Source organism: Poecile atricapillus, chromosome 6, assembly GCF_030490865.1.
Source record: "Poecile atricapillus isolate bPoeAtr1 chromosome 6, bPoeAtr1.hap1, whole genome shotgun sequence".
Lineage (NCBI taxonomy): Eukaryota > Metazoa > Chordata > Aves > Passeriformes > Paridae > Poecile > Poecile atricapillus.
Genome location: NC_081254.1, coordinates 27,040,283 through 27,052,879, shown reverse-complemented (window position 1 = coordinate 27,052,879; position 12,597 = coordinate 27,040,283). Strand labels below are relative to the sequence as shown.

At 44.3% G+C, this 12,597-nt stretch overlaps 1 protein-coding gene across 1 annotated transcript in view; it reads right to left on the bottom strand.

Moving 5' to 3' along the window:
• SORCS3 (sortilin related VPS10 domain containing receptor 3) overlaps positions 1–12,597 on the bottom strand; it is a 268,680-nt gene that overhangs the window by 254,908 nt on the left and 1,175 nt on the right. The window lies entirely within an intron of this gene.

The window sequence follows — 12,597 nt, the reverse complement described above, 5'->3', positions numbered from 1 at the left end:
AACTAACTGCCAGCTTTCTTCCACCTTGCTACCATTCCCTCCCATCACCTGACCAGTGAGATCTGCAGATGGGAGCAGAGCAGAACTGAACCCAGGGAGGACTCGTGCTTTAGGAGAGATCCAAATTCAGCACACCAACAACCACGTACAGCCCAAGGAACCTGGTGTGGAACTAAGGGTTGCCAAATCCAACTGTGACAGGCACAGAAAAACCTTCACTCTGACTCATACCAAAGGCTATCCAAGTCACTGCCACTGTGCAAAGGCCACAGCAAAGGAAAGAGGAGGAAGGGACCTGCAGTACCATATAATAGCACCAGAGCCCACACGTTACAGCCAGGGGTGTAGAGGGGGAACAGAGCAGGAAAGATCAGTCTATGGGCCCAAATCATCCCTGGCTGCATGGTACTTAGGTTTTTTCTAATTATATAGTTATATACCTAGTTCTATAGCTACCAGGTCACATATCCTTACACACATATAAACATAGGCATAGTATTCCCTACATTTCAAAAATACTTTTTTTTTAACCACATGGTGATTAAAATGGGATTTTAAAAGATGAAAAAAAGCCCATGACTTTGTCTCTCCCAATCTACTCTGAGATGTTCCCATGCACCTGATTTTAACAAACACAGGTAATAGCAGGTTTTGTTTTGTTAAACCTGTTAGGTACCAACAGCAATAAATGTTACAGCCAACTCTCTTAGGTAAGAATGCACAGCATTAGACAACGTGTTTCCCCATGAGCTGTGAAACAGAACGTTTTCACACATTGTTGACTCACTCCTGCGTCTTGACACATTCCATGGATCAGCTCTGGCCTCTCACCTTTGTCTTCTCCAGGATGAGCACATGAGAACTCTGGCTCATTCCAGCCTCAGTCGGAGAACAGCATCCACTGGTCAGTGACTTTCATGACTGCTAAACTTTGTCTTTGGGAAAGAAAATGAGAATCTCCTCTTCTACAGAAGACACAGCATTCTCAAATGATTCAATATTTTATCATCTAACATTTGATCTCATTCTGCAGAGTTAGACCTGCCTGTTTTCCTTTTCTGTGAGTCGTTTCTCCATCTCCACAAACCATTTATTGCCTTTTTCCAGGAGCACTACAGGAAGCACAAATAAATATTTTTTTTAAAAGCCACAGAAAGCTGAGAGCCATAAGAACAAAACCTCAGTGCAACTCAGAAAGGCAGGCTTTGTTATTTGCAGTGTGTGATGTGGAACAAGTAACACAGATAATCTGAAATTAATTAAAGGGAAAGGCGAGTAGCATTGAACCTGCCACAATGAGGTGCTGTATAAGCAGACTGAGAATGCTACACTACCAGCAGTGCTACCTTCTGATTAAAGGAATGGAGTTTCCAGGCAGGGTAGCAAAAACCAGCATGAACACTTAATTAAGAAATTTAAGGAATCCTCAGCGCTGATGCTGTAGCTGTGGTTTAGGTGCCTTGAAAAAGAAACCGTTTCTACTTTGGATCAACAAACCATATTTGTGTGTGAGTTAGCACTGGAGGGAAAACTTTGGAATCTTCTTCCAATCTGAACTGAATTCAGCAGGGGATAAAAGGTCACAGAAGTGCAGAATTCCTCTAAGTTGAGCTGAGTGAAGAAGCAGGCCCCAAAATAATATCTGGCCTCAAGCCTAAGGCACCCAGTGTCTACTTTCACAGCTGGCAGGGCTCCAGCTGATTGATGCATCAGCCACAGCCAGCTCTCCACCACAGCTGCATTGCTCAGCCAAGTACACCTTGTGCCACTCTTCACCCCTCCAAAGGGGCAGCAGAAAGAGGGATCGGACAGAGATGACAGCAAACACTGAGAGAGAGAAGAGTCCTGGAAGAGCACACAGTTAAGTGATTGCAAACTTCTGTTGCTTAACAAAATGACCAGGCATTTTGCTCATTTCCTGATCCTTCAGAGAGCAGACAGCTCTCACAGACCAGATAAAGTGCTCAGCATGGTTACTGGGGCAGGGCCTCAAAAACACTCAGCAGAAATCATAATCTGATGGGCTGTCCTGGCAAGATTTTTTTCTGCTGTATTCCACATCCCACACTTTTCTGAAAGCCCTTCTGTTAGAGGCTCAGTTACCCATAAAGTCTGACCATAAACAGCTGAACAATCTCTATTATTCCTCTGTGACACCTGATATGGACACTGATATGGATGGGGCTTTGTCCTGGTGCTGCTTCAAGAGTTGCCAAAGTACACCTGAGCAAAGATTCTTTCTTCTGAAATACCAGTTCTCTCAAGTAGCATGGCTATCACACTGGTTTGCAATCTCACTGTCTCAATGGTAAACCTCTTTTCAGGCCAGGTACCAATGTGTTTTTCAGAGCCCAGTAGGCAGGTCTGCAGGTCTGCCTCTCCCACCACACACTGACCACGAGCTGACAGTGCCTCTTCATATGGAGCCTCACCAGTCTTCTGTCTTGCACTGGGGCTTTTGGCCAAACAGAAGCAAAATCCTGTGCCACTGCCATCCCAAGGTTTATGCAAGTTTGGAGTGCTGGTCTGCCTGTCCACAAGTGCTAAGCCCCAGCCTCAGACACCCATCTGCACTCCTATCCATGCTCCCACTGTAGAATCCAGTACTAATGATGTTTTGCTGATTTGGAATAAAACTAGAAAAACACTGTAGGTGACAGAACAAGGACATTACCCCTCACATACTGGTCCAGCCCTCCACCTGGCAGAAGACTGCCATGAGGAAACCCAACCAGGCCCCACCAAGAGGGCAGAAGGAAAATTCATTTGCCCTGTCTCACTCAGGACTACACTTCACCTGAACCTGGCGCTGGGCAAAGACTTTCCCCTTCAGCTGCAAAGTGGAACATAAAGAGGAAGTCCACCTTAATGACCCTGGAAGCTTACAAGACCCTTGAACTTTGCTTTTTTCCACACTATCCCATGTAAGATTTCACAAACAGGCATGCAAACCTACATGTGCTATCATCCTAAATTATTCCAAACAATCCACACAATTCAGGGTCAGCTCCCACTCCCCTGATCAAACAGATGTGATTCCTCTCCTGTCTGCATTTCCAATGAAAGCCCAAATTCACGGCTCCCCCGGTCTCATCATGCTGATTTTCATCCAGCTCAAAAGAAGCTGCAATTTGAAATGGCTTGATCTGTCAAGTCAAGCAGGTAAAAGGATTGGAACAGCAGACAACGATGGTCTTAAAACCCTCTGAGACAGAACTTTGCAGTGCTTTAACTTGATCAATCTGTTCGTGATTTTAGCTGAGCATGTTCTACTTTTCTACTATTGAGACCCCTATTCTTTCCCCTCTTAACTCCTCACCTATTTTTGCTTCCATGCAATCTCTTACAAAAAAATATACATACAGCATCTAAGCTATGGCAACGAAGTAAAGTAAGTCCTTCGTAATTAAGTAGGCACATCAATATTGATCATAGCCCAGAGTATATCCTTCTCTCTTGCATGCCTCAGTTTTCTCAAAAAAAAAAAAAAAAAAAGGGAAAAAAAGTTACACTACTGACCTTCCTTTTAATGACCTTTGGAATACACAGCTAAAGGAGGAAGCAGAAGACCTTTTTAAGTAGTAACGTCTGTCATTCTGCAAGCACAAAATTGGTAGTATTTGGTAGTAAATTACAGGAAAACTGGAACAGAGAAATATCTCCATATACACAGCCATCCACCCCACTGCCTTGTGCAGAAAGAATTCACCTTCCAGGTCTCTAACAGAGGCAAATAAAGCCACAGACCAGCCAAATCTGCCTGCACCTCATGGTATTGATCACAGCTAGGAGGGATTTTTCAAACAGGCACCAACTGCAGGGAAAGGCTAACAATTAAAGCTCCCACTCCATCCCCCCCTCCGAAGTCCCAAAGCACTTTGGCAAGAGCAAGATAATCATGTTTTACACATTCCCTTCCACCCAAATGCTTTTGCAAATGTCCATCCATTTCAAGCTTCAGCGACAACCCTTCATGTGAGCTAACTCTTGCTTGTTGATAGGGAAGTCAAGACATTTTAGGAACAATGGCAAGACCACGAATCACAAAGACAACCTACATGCACAGCCTGCTCTCCTCTGGCACCCAAGGATGCACATGTGAACTCAACCCATACACTTCTCTCTGCCATGAAAGTCAGCAGGAGCTCTGTGCTGAGTCTTCTGCTCCATTAACCCCTCACTGGGATCCTCTACCAAATCCCCAGAAGAGGCTCAACCCATTTCAGGAGTCTACCAGCAGCACCACTGAGGATGTACCAGCAGTACCCACATTACAGACTGAAGCAATGTCAAAGCAGTTGTTTCCAGCATCTCAGTTCTTCAGCCCATCACTGACCTAAGTGATTTGCAGTTGCTCAGTTCTAGGATTTTTTTAAATCCCAAACGTACATTTTAGTCCCAAAGAGATCAGCTAGTGCAGCCATGTTTCCCAGGAAAGGTTTCCATGGCCCACAGTGGACTGGCTGGTAAGAATTCCAATTCTTTAAGTTCCTCCACACCCACAATAAAGGAAAGGAGGAATACAAAGCCTAAGATTTGTGCAACACCTTCAGCTTGGTCAAAATGTTAAGAGTACCAAGCGGCAGGGACCTGTCGGGGCAAGTGCATCCTCTGTGGATCAGGCACAGGGAGAGAAGTGATGGAGTCCAGTTCTCCTGCCCTCTCCTGCCGCTGCCGATAGAGCAGGGGAGGGAGCAGGTCGGCAGTGAGGTGGGTCTGTCAGCAGCCCCCTGAGGGCACAGCAAAGGGGCAAGGTAGTGGACGAGAGGGCGCAGCCAGGACCCGCTTGCTGCTCCCCGTGGTCAAACCCCATCCCACCCGGCACCGCCGGCAGCTGCGGGGGATGCTGGGGGATTTACAGGCACATCGCTCAGGCTGGGTGAGCAGAGACCCCGGCACAGGGAATCCCATCTTCAGGAAAAAGCCCGGCAGCGATTAGAGACAGCGCAAAGGGAGACAGCACCAGCTGCACGGGACCCAAAACGCTTCACCGCGACCGAACGTATGGTAGGACTCTTCTCGTTCCTCGCACAGGGAACCCCAGACAGCGGGAGTTTCCCAGAGTCCGTGACTCCGAGCGGGTTTCCATATCAATATTTCAGCAGCCTCTGCCTTCCCAGCACGCAGTCCCGGGCTCCAGCAGCATTCCCTCCCTTTCTCAGATGCCCACGCTCCCTCTAGCGCCCGGTTCCGCTCCCCTCAGCCCGCATCCCGCACTCCCCTCAGCCCGGATCCCGCACTCCCCTCAGCCCGGATCCCGAACTCCCCTCAGCCCGGATCCCGCACTCCCCTCAGCCCGGATCCCGCACTCCCCTCAGCCCGGATCCCGCACTCCCCTCAGCCCGGCTCCGCTCCCCTCAGCCCGGATCCCGCACTCCCCTCAGCCCGGATCCCGAACTCCCCTCAGCCCGGATCCCGCACTCCCCTCAGCCCGGATCCCGAACTCCCCTCAGCCCGGATCCCGAACTCCCCTCAGCCCGGATCCCGCACTCCCCTCAGCCCGGATCCCGCACTCCCCTCAGCCCGGATCCCGCACTCCCCTCAGCCCGGATCCCGAACTCCCCTCAGCCCGCGCCCCAGGGAGCCGCGCTGGGGCTAATTAAACCCATGTCGTTCGGAGCACTAATTAATCTGGTGCCATTCGGGGCACGCAGGCCCTGGAGTGCCCTGCGGAGCTGCCTGGCTGCTGATTGTGTCGCATGTTGGAATACGAAGGAGGAAAAAACACCGTGACAGCCTCAGTGTCAACTCGTTTCAGTGGGAGAGCAATCAGGTCTCCTTCAGCACTGAGAGGAAGGAACAAAAGAGAGATTTGATCACTCAGCATCAATCTTTTCTCACTTTTATTGCATGCTGCAACTCCATTGGTTATGAAGGCTGGAAATTGACCCTAAAGCTTCCGTGGCAGATTATTTATCAAATATGTTTATACCAACGCAGCCACGTTCTATAAATATGCAGGAAATTTTCTTCAGTTCCCTCAGTCTCATAACACCCCATAAAGGCAGGAAAGGAAACACTTCCATGCTCTCCTTTTTGCATGGAGGAAATATTAACAATGATGCAGTTCTCTCTGACCATTAGGAGAAGTTAAGATCTGGGAATCTGTTTACCTTGGATTCCTTCATGGAATTTAAGCAAACCAGGAAGCTTGTATGCAAAGGTGTGACTGCAGCACAGTATATTCCAGCTAAGGGATATTTCAGCTTACAATTCCTGTTGGTTTCGACCAACTATGTCACCAGAGCAGTCTCCATGGTGGCTTACAGTGTGGGTCAAACTCCCACAGAGTAACAAACTCAGAGACAAACAAGAGACAGGGAAAAGCTATGCACAAGAGAGAAAAAAACTCATTTGCCCACAATCCTGTGGCTGTAATTCAGAAAACGTAAAGGGCCTGCAGGTCTCTGCTGTACTGCTCCATGTTTCCTCACCTCTGTATTCATTTCTCAATCTTACTTTCCACTGCTGTAGGATCCTGCAGGTTGAATTCTCGACTACAGTAAAATAGCCTAGGTCAATCCTACATCAATTTAAGCTGATGATCCAAACAAATGCTTTGCTGCTTTGGGGAATTTCTGCAATTATACCATTCAATGCTTCACAAGGAACATGTCATCTAATTTACTGTCTTGACTGAGGCAGGTTGCATTCAATACCTTCAAACACAGATTCCCAGTGGAAGACAAACTTGACCAAAGCCCATCCAAACCCAAGCATTAACTCCATAACTCACAGGTCCCCTGCAATGTCCTCAAAGCAGCCCCAACCATGAGCTCAGGCCTGGCCCTCAATTCTGGTATCAATCTGGAATTTGTGAGAGTGCTGACTGACATAGTACATAAGAGTACTGCTCTCTGTTCTACCCACAGACATCCAGGGAGCTCAAGGAGCATGATACTACAGTATGACTTGAGTAAATTCTTGACTGTTCTCAAGACTGGTTTCCAGTATTTTTTAGTGCAAGTAACACTAAAATTCTTTGTCCTTAACCTGTGCTTTTCCCATTAGACAACACTGTTCCCCTATGTTTTCTAAAATCTCTACTACAAACACAGCTGAAAATGTGGAAACTCTCAGAAAGTTTCATCTTCCTACAGCCTTGCCTTCAAGAAAATATTTGTTTCCTCTCATCTCCCTTTTGAGAAAAGTCTCTCCTGCCTAACATAAATTATCTGTTCAAACCCCTTTTCAAAAGACTTCATCATCTAATTGGATGAATGTTTTCCATTATGAAAAAAATAATTAAAGAACCATGTTCTATTTGCATTTAATCCACTCTGAAAGCTTAGCCACAAGTCCTAGGGCATCATCCCAGATCATGGCAAAGTCTGAGTACTGAGGTCTGAAGAGAAACTGCTGACAGATACCTCAGGCAAAAGCAGTTCTGTTACTGAGCTTGGAACTACAAGAACATCAACAGTTTGCTGTGCCAGGCAGGGAAATGGCCCAGGGAACCTGCCAGCTTCCTGGGATCCACAAACAATACCCAGGTCCAGACATGAAACTGACTTTGCAATGAAAACAGTCTGGAGAGAAACAACACAAAAAATATTTTCCAGATGTCTTCTCCCTGGTCTACTAACTCAACACAATCACAAAAGTAGTTGCCATGCTGGTGTCATTTTTATTTCCAGTCCTCTATTTAAACATTAATTAAAAATGGATTGGCAAAGTCCTGGAGAAGGACTTTAGTAGCAAGCTTCATTAATAAAGGGTAGAGGAAAAGCAGAAATGCATAAAGACATTTTGCCAGAGTTGGCCTATCTTCAATGGCAACAAGACCATAGCCTACTCAAAGCTATTCGAGAATGAAACAGTCTAGAATAGAAATTAAAATATCTACCAAAGGCAATGCAATTAATGTGGTTGCTCTGTCACCATTTTTGCATTCTAGGAGTAAATATTTTAGACTGAAATCCAGCTGGACTTTTGGAGCAGTTACCCGTGGCTGACAACTAAATGCAGCTTTGCCTGCCTAAAGATTCCCCTTCCTCCCTTCCAAGCATAGCAGTCTATTTGGAATTGCAAATATTGCCCATCACACACCACACTGCAAGGTACCTTAATGAAAAACTACCTGGCACAGAGTGATCCCATTGGCCTCCCCAGCTTGTAATGCTCCATGGGAGTGAGTAATGTCTCAGCATCCAACCACCAATACATTAGCAGATCACACCAGAACCCTGCCAAAAGCATTCAGAGGAATCATTCCCGGAAGAGACAGGCTTCACTGTGAGAACTTGCACAACCTGCTTGTCACTGCCAGCACCCAGAGCTTGCATAGGGCAAAGAGAAAGGACTGGTTGTAGTAGGAGGTAAAGAAAACCCACTCAGAGCAGAGTGGTTCCCACCAGATCATCATCTTTACATGAGTCTTGAAAATCCCTAAAGACTTTCTGGTACCTTGCTGCAGCACTTCCTTTGAGCAGAAACTTTTCTTAATGTCCAGTATGACTTACATTTGAGCTGTTAACACATATTAATCCATCTTCAACCAAAAAGATAAGCTGCATCTTCTCTCTAACTCTACTTCCAATGTCTGTAAGCTACTGCAGCATTATTAACCTCCTCCTTATTGTCTTGTCCCAAAGGCATCTCATATTCCAAGCCTTGGAGTGAATCTTGAAACCACATTAACTCTAGAAATGACAGTCACAAGTTGACTGGAAAAAACAGTGCAGCATGGCTGCCAAGAGAAAACCAGGCCCTAGTCCAGTCCTCATCCTGCCTTCCCCAGTTTTCAGGGCCTGGATCATGCTGTAAGCATCAATGTATTTGCATGGTTTGCACAAGCAGCAGCTGCATCACTGAAGCACACCAAACATCCACTGGTTTATCTTCTGCACTCTTCTACTACAGTGAGATAAAAAAATTGCACTGCTGACATTTTTCATATAGCATGAAAAATCCAACCCCTGGGATCATACAGGAACTTGGCCTGGCTGCAGCAACCTGCCATATATCCATGCCTTAGACAAATGCCTTCTCCTGCTCTTACTGGGGCATTGTAGTGCATTTCTCACCTATATTCCAGCAGCTTGGGAGAATTTATGTCAGAATTTGGGAGAAGAACCTGCCCATGACAGTGGGATTGGGACTAGATGGTCTTTAAGATTCTTTCCAACCCTTAATATTCAATGATTCTGTGGAGTTTGCCTCTGGTTACTTAAAAAGGCAAAGGCATATATACATGGGATAGCTAAAGCACACAGTGATCATAGCTGCAGCATCTTCAGAGATAGTGGATTGAAAATGTCTCCCAGAGAAAGCTAGAAACATGCATCTCTTCTTCTCATATTGAAAAAAACCCAGCCACAATGCCACAGAATTTGTAGTAATTCCATCATGGAAAAAGCATGGACAAAATTAAGTACTTCCTATAAACAGCTACATTCATCAGAGGGACAACACTGAAACCTAACAAAAACAGATACCATTTCCTATTACACAAGTGATCATACCAGGAAAGCAACCCTAGTAAGTGCATTTTATTCACTGTAGCTTCTTGGAATCTCTTGGAAAACCTACTCTCAAGAAATTAGATAGTGAGATTTAAAACTGTAAGAGTGTTAAAGGTGCTGCTACCTTTTTTTGCAGGTCCTTATCCTAGAAATCAGGGAGAGAGAAAGGAGGAAAAGATCATGTGAGGAATCAATTTATCTTCACAAGAAGGTTGGGGAAAGCATCTGATGAGCAGAACAAGGAAGAAATTCATGCACTAACATAAACATCTAGAGAGGGAAAACAAGTTTGGAGGGTACAACTGCTCACTGAGTAGCACATTTGTACACAGCATATGTGTTCAGAGAGTAATAGTTTTGGAAATAGAATTGCTTGCAGATCTTTTGGGAATCACTAAAAATTCTCTTTCTTTAGAAAAATTCTCCTTTCTTTAGAAAAGTCTTGGCAAGAAAACATTTTATCTGATCTCTCCAAGGTCCCTCAAGAGCTTCATGACCTTGCTCAATAAATGCTTCTATTAGGGCAGACTGATACTTGAAGCCCAAATAGAAGCCTGTTTTTATCAATATCAGACCCATTGAATTAAGCCAAGTTCCCTTCATAAGAACACAGAGAATACAAACCTCACTTCTACACAGAGTAGTATTTTTGTATTTTCCTAACAATTTTCACTTCAAGATCCTCAGGTATTGTACAAAGCAGAAATGAATTCTGCTCCACACCACCACTTTGTGGTTGCTAAGTGGTATTATCCTCATTTAACATGGAAGAGGAGATCCAGAGAGGTTAATTGTCTTTCCTAAGGTCACAGAAAAAGCCTCTGTGCAGGACAAAGCAGAGAACCCAAATTCCCTGATCTCACCAGCCTTTTGCCTCTATCATAATCCTGACCTCACTATCTGCAAATAGAGAAAACAAAAGTTTGTTGCCTGGAAGGGATTATGTTTTAGTAAGTTAAATTGTGAATTGAGGGACATGTGAGAAAGTGGGGGGCGGGGGGAGGGGTAGGAGATGGACAGACACTTGCTTTTAAAATAACAATGATTTAAAAAACAGAGGGTTTTAACAGTCTAGGTAACAAGACATCCAGCAGCTGCAAAGACCTCCGTTTTGTGGAGTGTCTGCAGATCTTCTGTATGTCCCAGTAAAACCCCAATTTTTTATTACCTTCCTCTGCTTTGCAAATCCATCCAGTTTCTAGGAATCTGTCCCACCACTAATGCACAAAACTTGATTGATCATGTTTTTAATAACATATAAGTGACAAAAGCTGAGGTTTTGAAGTCTGTTCAAGTAACAGAATTGGTAAAAGCAAGCTGTTTGCATCTTCACTGCTTTGAGAACCTGAACACAGAAACAGACACATCCTACCTACTCTACTAGGTCAACTGGCGTAATCATGACACGAGTTAACATCTATTGCCCAATTCCAACACACCTTCCTGCTGCTTTACATCTCCTGTGACATAAGAAAATTCATGATTCATGATGTGGGGCTGTGGACCAGTGGGGCTGGGGACCAATGTGGCTGGCAAAAGAAGCCACACTGTTTGCCTGAGTGACCTTGGGCAAAGTGCTTATGTTCCTGTGCCATGGACACCCCAACAGCAGAATTAGGTAAAAACTGAGCTGCAGCAAAGAAACAGTCATTGGATTCAACATTGTCTGTTAATTAATGAAAGAACTTAGGTTCAAGCATCTAACTTCCCCTCTACATAGTTAAAAAAAAAAAATCTAATTAATTACTAAATGCAGTATGTTTTCTGCAAAAGACAGAAAAGGTCTCAAAGTGCTAGACCTCATATTAGAAAAATCACAAAAAGATAACATTAGACTTTATTATCATGCTTGCTTCTCCTTCCTGCAAACACCACACTGGCAATAAACACCAGTCTTTTGCTTTAGCTCGTGCTTTTGAGTTGGAATCTTTCAATCCATGGTATCCTGAGGTGCAAAATCCTAATGGCATGCCATGCACAATCAAGGCATTTTCTTTCATTACCCTTCTCAATCACCTAAAGAATAAGGAATCTAGTCATTTAAATAGTATGTTTCTGTAAAAGAAACCAAGGAGAGAGAATTTTTTGAAAATCACTTTTCTGAGCTGTGCTTTAGAAAAAAATAACCCTTCTTTCCCCTGCAAATGCCTACAGAATGAGTTTTCTTTGCTACTTTGAGCAGAAATACTCAAAACTATTGGAAATCCATGCTGGGAAGGCATGGGGGAGGCATTTTAGCTTCTTTTACTCAACACCCCTTGATTCAGCATCAAAATTAAACAGAAGAGAGGGCATATAGGTTGTTTTCTTCATTACATTACATGTTATGTTAAAAATAAATAGTCCTAGAGACAAGTGTAATGCTGAAATATGCCATACAGCTGTTTTCTCTTCAATGTTTGCTTTCATCTTTAATGAGAGTGAAATTCATGTCTGGCAAATACAACTGCCTTTAAAAATTGGTTAAATCAAAGTAACATCTACATGGCTGTCAGAAATATTGCCTAAGTAGCAATAAATAGACAAAAAAAATTCCAGTCAAAAAAAAAAAAAAGATAGTTGAATTGCACATTAGAACCTATAGCTGATGCACAGATAAAGACACAGCCAGATAAGCAGGTAGACAATTTGCTTTTTCATGGCTAGTAAGTTCCATGAAGAATGTATCTGAAAATGCAGCCAATCTGTTTTATGCTGTTAATTGCTTTGTACTCATTTGCAGTAGTGGCAAAACAATAAAAGAGGCATTTTCAAGGCAGTGACAAGCTATAATAATCAGAATAATGGGAATATTGTCATCAGACATAAAGGTTTCCCAGAGTCCCTTAAATTACATCTGTTCCCAGACTACATGAAAGTAGAAATGGTATTTCTGACACCAAGTCGGAAGAAACTTGAAGTTTTGTCCACAGCCATCCACCGGGCGTTGCAGAGCGGGTGTGAGGGAGGGTCCTCCACTACCATGGCACAAGGTGTGGGCTTTTGGGACATGCCCCCTACACATGCACACACACGCAATCCCACAGGCTTTCAGGGACACCTCAGTGACTCCTTATTACTGACTTCGGGAAAAAGGCGTGAGATGCCATGGATTTTTTTACAAACTTTTCACTCTGCTTGCACTACGTGCCTC